General features: G+C 42.6%; 1 protein-coding gene across 2 annotated transcripts in view; it reads right to left on the reverse strand.

Annotated features, from left to right (window-relative positions):
• PANK1 (pantothenate kinase 1) overlaps nucleotides 1-12447 on the reverse strand; it is a 101040-nt gene that overhangs the window by 56291 nt on the left and 32302 nt on the right. The window contains exon 3 of one of the 2 annotated variants that reach the window (XM_045438173.1): nucleotides 6376-6519. The exons of the other annotated variant lie outside the window; for it this stretch is intronic. The gene's annotated coding sequence lies outside the window, so the exon portion shown is untranslated. The remainder of the gene's footprint in view (nucleotides 1-6375; nucleotides 6520-12447) is intronic. 2 annotated transcript variants of the gene reach the window in all.

Here is a 12447-nt window from a genome sequence, read left to right on the forward strand (position 1 = left end):
ACTGAATAAATGACTTACATGATATTTCACCCAGGGTGTCTCTCACTTTCTGCTGTAAATCTGCTAAAAAATCTCTACTGCTACTCCTAAATATTCAAAGATTTTCAAATTCCCACATAACTTAAGCTGAGTAATTTAGGAAGCAGTTTACATCAGAGGTGCAAGTAGGAGCTTTAGCAATGCAGTATCTCCAAGGACATGCTCTCTCCAGCTTGATTCCCAGGCATGTTGAGGACTGCCTGAGCCAGGTGGCTCAGACCCAGGCAGGGCAGAAGTACTGGTACTGGGGACAGAACGTCCTCCACCTGCTTCCTTTCTCCCGCCCTTGTCAGGCTGGTGCCCTGGATCAGTCACACCAAGCATGTGGGGTAGAGAGGAAGTCAGGTGGCATCTCACAGGATTATTCAGGGGAGATATATCTGGGAAGTTTAACTCTGAGGTAGGAGCTCTCACGTGCTCCAGCAGGGGCATGGAACAATGTTTAGAAAAGAGTGAGGGAGGAAGGAACCCTCAAGCCACTTCTCTCCCTTTGTTCATTCATTCATTTATTTACTAGTCATTCATTAAGTGTGTACTATACTGTAGGCACTAAAACAGATGGTGGGAATACAGAGACAGCATAGATACCCTCACTACCCTCTAAAAGCTTACAACTCAATAGCAAGAGAGAAGTCAGGGCTTCTCCATCAGTGCTATAAAAATAGCCTGGGGAGTGTTTACTTTTTAACTCTTCATTGAATGTAACATACATACAGAAATGTATACATAATCTAAGGGCAGAGCTCAGTGAATTCCACACAAATAAACACTGTGTGTAATTAGCACCTGATCAAGAAACAGAACATGACCAGTAATCTAGCAGATTTTTTTAAGAGCAAATTCTTCACCCAGGTCCATGGACTGATTTAGTAGGTTTGGAGCACAGGAATTTGCAATGGTGATGATGGTGATGATAAATATTTTTTTAAAGAAGTAAAACAGTAGAAAAAAACTTTTCAAAAAACGAGATTATGGGTGCCTGGTGGCCCAGTCAGTTGAGCATCTGATTTCGGCTCTGGTTACGATCTCATGGTTCATGAGTTCAAGCCCTCACCGGGTGACCTCAAGCCCTGCTTTGGGTGAGCTCTGCTTCTCTCTCTCTCCCTCTCTCTCTGCCCCTCATGGGATTCTCTCTCTCCTTCTCCCTCTCTCTCTGTCCCTCACCCACTTGCACCCTCTCTCAATAAACAAACAAACAAACAAATATTTTAAAAAGTCCAACAACAAAGAGATTATGATGTAGATGGTCCTTGCTTGGACAAACATCGAACAATGACATCTGCCATGGAAGTAACTCCAGAGGACTCCAGACAGTGAGCTACAGGAAGGAGAAAGAAGGGAAGTGGTACTAAAACGGAGTTTAAAATTTGGGGTGCCTGGGTGGCTCAGTCAGTTGGGCGTCTGGCTTCTGCTCAGGTCATGATCTCACAGCTTGTGAGTTCAAGCCCTGCATCGGGGCCCTGTGCTGACAGCCCAGAGCCTGGAGCCTGGTTCAGATTCTGTGTCTCCCTCTCCCTCTGTCCCTCCCCTGCTCGCACTCTGTCTCTCACTCTCTCAAAAAATAAATAAACATTAAAAAACAAAAAACCTGGCTTCAGGGAGGAAATAACCCTTAAACTGAATTTTGAATAATAATGGGATTTCTTTAGGGAAGGTTGAAGGAAATCCATTCAGAAGGAGGGAATGGAGACTCTGTGGGAGGTTTGAAGCCTTCTGGCCTGTTTGGGAATCTGCCAGGAGTTCAACAAGGCTGAAGGACAGCTTTGCAAGGGAGGAGGTGAGCATTTGCAGCTGAAAATGTTAGATGGGTCCAAATCTTAGATGGCTTTCTGCCAGTAGGAAAGAGTTCCTAAGGGTCACGGGAAAACACTAAAAAGTTTTAGGTTATAGAAACACGACCAGACTTGCATTCTGGAAGAATCTCCTGTAGCAGCCTAGCAAATAATTGGGGGAGGAGGTCCGTATGGAGGGAGACCAGATAGAAGGCTACTGGAAAAGTTCAGATAAGCGGTGATAAGGGTCTGAGGAAAGGACATAGCAGTGGGAATGATAGCATTGTGTAGATTCAAGAAACTTTTAAGGGTAGAATCCATAGGACTTGGTGGGCATTTGGAGGGTGAGGGAGAGGTAAGGCTAGGATGATTTCTGTTTCCAGTTTGGCCAACTGGTGATGTAGTGGTTTCAACATGCAAGATGAAATCGGCAGAAAAGGACCAAGACCTTCTGCCTATATTCTCTTTGGGTCTTACACTTTAAAAAGGACGACCTTTGGGACGCCTGGGTGGCTCAGTCAGTTAAGCTTCCAACTCTTGATTTCAGCTCAGGTCATGCTCTCACAGTTCATGAGATCAAGCCCCACATGGGGCTCTGCGTTGACATCGAGGACCTGCTTGGGATTCTCTCCCTCTCACTCTCTCTCTGCCCCTTCCCTGCTATCTCCCTCTTTCTCAAAACAAATAAAAAGACAAATAAATAAACAGTTTTTTTTTGTTTTTTTTTTAAAAACCCGATGATCTTCGGGGCACCTGGGTGGCTCAGTCGGTTAAGCATCCGACTTCGGCTCAGGTCATGATCTTGCAGTCTGTGAGTTTGAGCCCCGCGTCGGGCCCTGGAGCCTGCTTCGGATTCTGTGTCTCTCTCTCTCTATGCCCCTCCCCTGCTCACACTCAGTCTCTCTCTCTCTCTCAAAAATAAACATTAAAAAAACATTTTTAAAAAAATTAAAAAATGATGATCTTTTAAAAATGTAGATCTGATCCTGACATTTTTGTACCTAAATTCCTATGTGGGTGCTCCACAATTCATAACATTCTAAACTCTTTAGCAGGGTACATCCAGGTCCTTCATACACTGCCTGCTTCAGCCTTAATCTCCTGCCACTCACGTTTACTCCCTGTGTTCCTGTGAGTTGTGAGTTCAAGCCTCATGTTGGGTATAGAGATTACTTAAAAAAAATAAAATCTTTAAAAAGAATTCCTAGGACTTTAGCTGCCAGGATAATATTGCCCCAATATGAACTTACTTATTTCATTGTTGCTTTTGTTATAGGCGTTGGTGCCTTGCTTAGAGATTTGCCACAAGGCCACCTCATACAAGAGGTATAGGAGACTATTTTTGAGTGTAGTGTTATTTTCGATTACAGTGATTTTCCATACTGCTTTCTGCAGGGTCCTAAGAGCAGAGCTGCCTGGGGGAGTCAGAGGCCACCACGAACAAGCAAAAGCTGCTCTGGTGAATGAACAGTGTTAGAGTGAGGTTCTGATGACCCCTTCTTCAAAGCCTCAATCTTTTCCTCTCTTCAGAAAACTCGGCAACTACTATGTAGCAGGCCCCAAGCTAAGTACCAGGGATATACTCTTGAATAAAACCAAAGTCCCTACCCTTTGCAGAAGGGACATGCATTAAGCACATAATCACATGCATTAAGCACATAATCACCAAAAAAGCAAGTGGGGAAAAGGTAAGACTTCCAGTGCCATGAGGACACACACCAGGGTGACCTGGCCTAGTTTTAAGCTTTAGCAGAGGAAATGGTATTTGAGCTGAATTCTAAATATTGAGTAGAAGCTAACCAAGGTTGGGGTGAATTTAGAGAAGGCATTCCTAGCCCGTTCTTTCTACATCATAAATTTAGTAGGCATTTCATAAATACTTGCTGAATGAAAGAATGAATTGGCCCTGTCCCTCTCAATAGGACAAATCAAATGTAAGGAAAATTAGTCACTGGAATGAATCATTGGAAAGGTTTAGGCCACTTCTTTCCTCTTTAATGTTCTTTTATATTGGTTGCTCTTCTCTCTGATGATGGAGTATTTTCTGCCCAATATTCTTGTTGCCTATTTAAGTTTCTCTTTGGTTTTGTTTTGTTTTTGGTCAACAGAGATGGAAAAATATAGCATCAGCACCACCAATAATAACTGTTTATACATGAATGGAATATACCCCGCATGAACAAACTTCCTGTCAGTCACTAATATTTTTTGAGCACCTACTAATTATGATTTGGTGAAGGGGGATAGGGTTGGGCTGCTAGAAATGTAATAGGCTATAATCAGAGTAACCCCAAGTATTGGGCATAATTTCAGGAATGGAGCTGGGTCTAGCAAAATTATAATATTCTTATTACCTAACACTTATTGAGTCCTCATAGGCCATATGCTACATACACAGGCCATGTACTAAGCACATTATAAGTGTCATCTTGTTAATCAGCACAGTAGGCATGTGTGTTGGGTACTATTATTCTCCTCATATTCCAGATGAGGGAAGGAAACTGAGAGAAGCTCATGAACTTGCCCAAATTCACACAGCAGAAACGTGGAACTGGCATTTGAACTCATGTTTAGGTGGCTCTAGAAACTGCACACTTCGTAACTCAACCATAGTGCCTCCCAAAAGTCAGTGTATTACTCTCATTACCCAGAGTTTACACCGTGGTTGCAAATGTCCGCTCTAATACTCCCCTACCTGCACAACAATGCCTTTCATCACAATTGCTGGGTCTCCTTATTTCTCATTGTTTCTTTGCAGTCTCAATTAAGTCTTGTTCACACAAGAACACTTCCCCCTGTTAAAAAATGTCCTAGCTACAACAATCTCTATTTTGTAATTTATTCAACAAATATGTTTAAATGATGCTACCACGTGCAAGCCACTGTTCCAAGGCAGTGAGGTTACGGTGATGAACAATGCAAAAAAAAAATGTCCCTCCTTTCACGGGGTATACATTCTTCTGGGCAGGGAGAAAGGTGGGGACAGGGGAAGACAGAAAATAAACAAGTAAATAAATACAGGCTGTGTTAAGTAACATAAAAATTGAACAAAATGATGTGAAAGAGAATAACTGGAAGAGGGGGGCCAGTTTAGATTGGGGAAATTGAGGAAGCCACAACTGATGCTGGTACCTGAAGGTAGAGAGATTAAGATGCAAACTGTCATGTAAGGAGATTTGGAAGAACATTCCAGCATATGGAAGAGGAAAAAAATGTGTGTGTGTGTGTGTGTGTGTGTGTGTGTGTGTGTGTGTGTGTGTACGTGTGCGTGCGTGTGTGTGTGTGTGTGGACATTTCTCCATAACCAAGTTCCAGTATTTGGAGGATACTGGTGACTAGGATGTATGCACCTTCCTTAGAGAAGGATAGCAGTGTCAGGGAGAGTTTTATATTAGGGTACCAGTGTTTAGGACACTCAGATTTGTTATATAGGCTCCCTTGTTTTCCAGAGGAAGTCCCTGCTGAATAGTGAAGGTTCTTCAGCCGCAAATAATAAAAGTCACTTTAACTCCCTTCAGCATAAAGTGAATTCACACAGAGAGCTAAGAGGATACAAATCCCTTGAAAGGCTGGAAGAGCAGGATCCAGGCTGGGCTCCCAGTAATGACGCTCAGGATTCCACCACAGAATACGCTTACTCAGGGAACAGTGATTCGGGAGCTGCCGCTTCTGATACAACAGTAAACCAAGAAATCAGGGAGTCATTGCTACTATTGCCAGTTCCAGGACTGGCTGGCTCAGGCTAAATCTACACCGCAAAATGCATGCCCGTATTCTGTCTCTCCAAAGCCATGACATCCAAGATAATACGCTCAGATCTCTGCTGCCCCAGAACTGCCTAGCTGATAAAACAGCAGAAATGCAGCTTCCTTTTCAAGCTGGCCTTCTGGATGTTGCCCAAGTGCATCTGCTTGGCCAGAGCTAGACTATGTATGGGATCCAAGCTCTAAGGGACCCTGGGAAATGAAGTCTTCAATTTTCTCACTTCTAGCATGTAATAGGGCACATATTACAAGGGGTTGAAATGGAGTTGAGTGAGACCATCTATTTACCTGTCACAAACCTCAATAGAGAATTTTGATAATTAGGTAGCACAGTGTTCAAAGAAAGCCAGTGTGACTCTTGACCTCAGGGCCATGAGTTCAAGCCCCACGCTGGGCATAGAACCTACTTAAAAAACAAAAAAAGAAAACCACAGATCCAAAATAAAGTCACTTATACTATAGGCTTGACACCTAACCTAACTACAGTTTCAACCTCTCTCAGAAATGTAGTCTTAACCAGTCAGTCAGGAATTTTCTGGTAAGCACCAATAAAGTAATTTGTCACAGGGACCTTCTCCATTCCCCACAGAAAGCTGAGGTAATTCACCTGATAAGACCCACCATCCCTCCCGCTAAGGGAAGGTGACCTTTTCTTTTTGTGAACAGCTTCTTGCCCCACCCTTTTTCCTGTAAAAACCCTCCATTTTGTATATTCTGCAGAGCTCCGTTTCTACTTGCTAGATGGCATACTGCCCAAATCATGAATTGCTTAATAAAGCCAACTGGATCTTCAAATTTACCTGGTTGAATTTTGTTTTCTAACAACGGTTTGCCCAGAATTTTTCTGCATCCCGGGAACGCCCTCAGGCCCAGGTAAATTAGGACAGTTGGTCACTCTGTGAGGTAGCCAGGCTTGAAGCTCCCTGTAAATTCCGTTAGAGGGTCTGAAGTGGAAAGCAGGAGTAAGCAAGTAATAACAGAATGATGACTGTGTTACAGTGTTGAGTTCTAGCTCTAAAGTCACTCAGACATGAGTTTGAATCCCAACTCCTCCTCTTAGTAGCTGTATGACCTTGGCTAATTTACCCCTCAGCCAATTTCTTCTTCTATCCAGCACTTTCCAGTAGAATTCTGTGATGAGGTAAAATGCACTAGATCTACATGGTGGTAGTCACTATTCAGATGTGGTTTTTGAGTAGTCAGTATATGGCTAGTGTGACTAAGAAACTGGATTTTAAATTTAAGTTAATTTGCATTTTTATGTAATTATTTTTGAAACCACTTTATTGAGGTACGATTGACATATAAAAAAGCTACACATATTTAATGTCTACATCTTGATGAGTTTGGACGTAAGTGTAGACCCATGAAACCATTACTACAATCTATGCTATAAACTTATCCATCACCTGCAAAAGCTTCCTTCTGTCCTCTTTATTATTATGATGATGATTATTATCATTTATCATGTGGTAAGAACACTTAACATAAGAACCACCTTCTTGGCAAATTTATAAGTATGGATACGGTATTTATGCTGCACCATCTATGCCATACATCTCTAAGACTTATCTTGCTTAACTGTAACTTCGTACCCTTTGACTAACACTTTCCTATTTCCCTCTCCTCCTGGCCCTGGCAATTGCCATTCTATTCTCTGTTTATGTGAGCTTCAATTTTAGATTCCTCATAGAAGCGGCATCATGTAGTATTTGTCCTGTGTCTGGTTTATTTCACTTTGCATAATGTCTTCTAGGTTCATTTGCTGTTGCAAATGGCAGGGTTTCCTCTTATATAAAGCTGAATAATATCCCATTGTATCTGTGTGCAACATTTTTTAATCCATTTGTCTGTTGACGGACATTTAGTTTGTTTCAATGTCTTGGCAGCTGTGAAGAGCACTGTGGTGAACACAGGGGTGCAGAGAGCTCTTTAAGATCCTGATTTTGATTCCTCTGAATACGTACCCAGAAGTGGGATAGCTGGATTATATGGTAGTTCTGTTTTTAATTTTTTGAAGAACTTCCACATTGTTTTCCATAGTAGTTATACTACATTAATTGAAATAGCAACATGTGGCTACTGGCTACGGTATTGGACAGCACTGTATATAATGTATACAATGGAGATAATAGACGTGCCTACCTTTATTTATTCAACAAATACCTACTGAGTATCTTCTGTGTACATCTGCAGGTATTGTGCTAGGGAAAATGTCATGAAGCTCACAGCCCAGTGATGCAGTTCAGACTCTTAACAAATGGACAAATAAAATAACCACAGTTTCTGGTTGGTAGTGTAAAGGAAGTAAACAGGATAGAGTTCCTCAGAATAATAGGGGGGTATATTCTTTAGATAGGGCACCAGGGGAAGCCTCTTGGAAGAGATGATGAATGACTCAAACTTTGTCTGCCATCATCATCAAGCTCAGGGTGGCCATGTGACATAACTCTGGCCAGTGAGACAGACGTGGAAACTGGCCAAATGATGTTTCAAGAAAGCTTTAGTTTTTCTCATAGAAAAGGAAATGGTGAACCAATGTAAGGACACTCCCAAAGGTCAGAGATGGGACCATTTGAGCATCAATATGGAGAATTGCAATGTATGTCAAAATATGTCAAATATGTTTAAATCTATAAGTTCATAAAGACAACTTTTTTATTTTTTATTTTATTTTTTTGAGAGACTCCTTAAAAAGTTTTTTTAAATGTTTATTTATTTTTGAGATATATGTAGAGAGAGAGCAAGCAGGGAAGGGGCAGGGAGAGAGGGAGACACCAAATCTGAAGCAGGCTCCAGGCTCTGAGCTGTCAGCACAGAGCCTGATGCGGGGCTGGAACCCATGAACCATGTGATCATGGCTTGAACCAAAGTCAGACACTCAACTGACTGAGCCACCCAAGCGCCTCCATAAAGACAATTTTTTAAAAAAGGATCCCTGAGTGGTCATCATTGGAGGGTGCTAGTGAGTCAACTCATTATTTTGAAAACTAGCAAACTAAAGAAAAGAATCAAGTATTTTACCTTTCCTTTATTGTCTGTATCCATTGGGTAACCTAATAATAGGGGGAGCAAGTTTCTCTTTATAAAAGTATTCCAACTAATAAATGAAGAAAGAATGATTGAATTAATGTACCAACATTTTATAACCTAATGAATTCATGGATCTAGACATTAATCATCAAAACCTGCTAATATTACAAAAAGAGAGACAATCAGATATTAGGTGACTCCAGACAGCAGAACACATCACCTCCTACAAAGCAGTCTTGCCAAACAAACAAGCAAGCAAACACACAAACAAATGAACAAAAGCTACAGTAACAAAAAACCAAGCCTGAGTCTAATGAAACCTGTAGATCCAACTGTGAGTTTATAAGACACGGAAGACAGAGGATACCATCAGGATGAAATCAGGAAAATCTAGATTGTGGGAAATTCTGGGAACAAATGACTTGATTTCTCAAAAATAAATTGAGAGGAAAAAAAAGATAAAAGGGAATCCTATAGATTCAAAGACATCAAGAACACATCATGGCAAGTATTGGTCTTATTTGGATACTTTTAAGTATAAAAAATATGACTCTTCTGGGACAATTGGAAATTTGAAATCCAGATATTTGATGATATCCAGGAATTGTTCATTTTTTGTGTGGTAATGGTATCGTGGTTATATTTAAAAAAGGAAGAGCTTTGTCTTTTAGAGATATATAGCGAAACATTTTGGGAAAAAACAATACAACGTCTGCGACTTGCTTCAAAATAGTAAGTGGAAAGGGAGAAGTGTGTGGGGAGGCGAAACAAGATTGGCTACGAGTTCATAATTATTGTGGCTGCATGATGGATCCATGAGGGGCCTGTTATATTATTCTATTTTTTATGTTTGAAATTCTGTGTAATGAAAAGTTAGAGAAGTAGGCTTTGCCCCCTAGCTCCCCTTCTTCTGCCTGGGATATGGAGTGAAGGCCTTAAAGTGTAGGAGCCATCTTCTGACCATGAGGCAGCAAGGATGAGGCCAGACACGGGAGGTCAGCATATGAAGGATGGTAGAGATGAAATCTAGGGAGAGGCCAAGTTCCTCTGGTCTCATGGAGCTGCTGTGCCAGCCCTAGAATACTGACTTCTGGAAATTTTGTTATAAGAGAAAAACTTCCATGTGTATTAGCCTTTCTTAGATGAGGTTCTTTTTATTTGCTGGCAAGAAAGACCATTCATAACCGATAAAGATCCAAAATATGAGAAGGTGCCATCTAGGTGACGAGTAAGACAGAGGGCACCACAGTCAAAAGGCCATGGGATAGGAATGTTTGGAACTTCCAGAAGGCCAGTGTGGCTGGAGCATCACAAGGGAGAAGAGTGGGTTCAGATGAGGTTGAAGGTGTAGGCAGGGTTTGGGGGCCAGAGGCCTGGCAGTCCATAGCAAACAGTCTGGATTGTTCTAAGCATAATGGGAAACTACTGACAGTTTTGAAGTGGACAAGTGACAATAACTGATTTGTTTATGTTGAGAAAGAGAACTCTGGATGTTACGTAGGGAATGGGGAGGAGCAGGGGCAAGAGGAAAAGCAGGGAGAGATCCAACAGGAGGGAGCTGTTCAGATGAGAGTGATGGGAGTATGGCTTCAGAGATGGACAGAAGGGGACAGTTCTGAGACCTATTTTGGAAGTAAAATTAACAGAAATTATTAGACTAATGTAGGGAGTTAGGAAAAGGAACAGGTCTAGGATACTTCTGGTTCTTGATTTAAGCAAGAGAGTGGAATTGGAAGAGGTAAGCTTCAAAGTAGTTACATGAACTAGGCAGGCAGATACGTGAGTCTGGAGGTGGATGAGAGAGGCCTGAACTATAGATACACATTTGAAAGCATCAGCATAATATTGTATTTCAAGTTCGTGGTGGATGAGGTCATCTAGGGAAACATGTAGGAATAGAAGAGGAGCCAGGATCGAATCTTGAGAAGTATCAACATTGACACATGGTGTTGAGAAAGGAAAGAAGACCGAGGATGGAGACCCCCACAAAAGAAGGGGAAAGCCAGGAGATTATGGTTTCACTGGAAGTAGGAGAGGAGAATATTTCAGAAAGTCCAAGCTAGCCTGATGCTGCTGAGAAGTGGAAAGAACAATGAAGTAGACATTGCTGTTAACAATAAAAAACCATTGGCGACCGTGACAAAGACAATCTCAGAGGAGTGGTGAAGCTGGAATCCAAATCCGAGTGAGCTAGTGAGTGCAGAGGTGATGGAGTAGAGATGGGGTCTGTAGAAACTTCGAGAGTCTGCCAGAAAGGGAGCAGAGAAACAGGGCAGTGCCTGGAGGGAGTGCAGGGCTCAAAGGAAGGTTTCCAAAGATGGGAGATAGTGGAGCCTATTTGAGTGCTGACAGAATGATCAGTGGAGAGGGGAAAGATGAAGGGATCTAGAACACAAATGGATGGACAGGCCTGCAATGGGAGGAGGGGCCCTTCCTCCACTGTTGAAAGAGGAAAGGAGAAGTAAATGCAGATGCAGGGGGCAGTTTAGGTTTGATGACGGAAAGAGGAGGTAGCTTCCTTCTCCTTTATCCGTGAAACCTGCGGTGAGGTCATCAGCATGGAGTGATGAGAACAAGGGTCTGAGGGAAGCTTGAGAGAGGAAGGATGTGAATGTAAAATAGTGCAACATCCAATTTACATCTGAAATTGCCAGGCAGTATTTCTGAAACTGCCAGGCAGTGTTGAGCAACCACCTGAGGATGGTGATAAGGAATTTGAAGTCATTTTTGATGCTCAGTAAACAGTAGCTGTCATTATTATGGAATGCCAGGGAGGTAAGGCTCATTTAACCCTGAAAGCACACTTACTAAGTTAGGTGTTACTGTCCTCATTTCAAAGAGGAGAAAATCCAGGGCCTCCACATTCATTAAGCTGCTCAGAATTATACGACCAGAATTATATCACCAGTTTAGGTGATGGAGCTGGGATTTGACCCCAGGTTGGGTTACGGTGAAAGCCAGAGTTTTCCCTCCTCTATCAGGCGGAGGTAGCCCTGTAGCATAGGCAGCCGAGTGGCTGGAGCGCCCTCCACCAGTCCGAGGAGCGCCAGCTTTCACGGATCACCCTTGGTCCTCTGGGGGTAAAGCAGAGGAAGAAAACTGCCAGGATAAGCCTTCAGCAGCCACTGCTGCTGCTGCTCTGAGAGGTCACACGTGTGACTCTGGATCAAATCCTTGCCAATGGTGAGCAGCTGCTTTTACATGGGAGCCAAGTCAGCGGCTAGGTAGAGAAGGAAGCGCACTTATTTTCAGCCAGCGTTTCTCATTCAAATGATCTTTTTCAAATTTCAGGGTGGATAAAAAAAAGGTTTTGTTTGTTTAGCAGCAGTAAACAGCATGTGTTATGCTCTTAATTTTGTGGATCTGGAGTTTGGACAGCACTCAGGGGAAACAGCTCGTCTATTCGTGATGATGCCTAAGTGGCTGGGATGGCTCAAATGACCATAGATGGCCGGGCTGGTTTAACTGCAGCCATACATCTGAGGCCTGACTTCGGGTCACGGTTTGTTTCTTCCGTTATTCCTCCACACGTGTCTCCTGGAGCTAAAATGTCCAAGGTAGCTCCTTCATTTCCATGTCTGGCACCTAGGTTGGGACGGCTGGAGCAGCTTGGGCTGATCGTCACTCTCCACAGGATACCTCTTCTGGGCTAGCTTGGGCTTCCAAACAAGAGTCACAGAGCAGTCAGACTTACAGGGTGGCTGGCTTCAAAAATGTATATTCGTACGGCTCAGTGTTAACCTACTTCATGGCATAAAGGAGTGTCACTGAGAGGACTGGCGCTGTAATTTGGCCACTAAGTCATTAATACTTGGACATTTTGAGAAGCAACATCGAAG

The sequence above is a fragment of the Leopardus geoffroyi genome, chromosome D2 (assembly GCF_018350155.1).
Source record: "Leopardus geoffroyi isolate Oge1 chromosome D2, O.geoffroyi_Oge1_pat1.0, whole genome shotgun sequence".
NCBI classification, from domain to species: Eukaryota; Metazoa; Chordata; class Mammalia; order Carnivora; family Felidae; genus Leopardus; species Leopardus geoffroyi.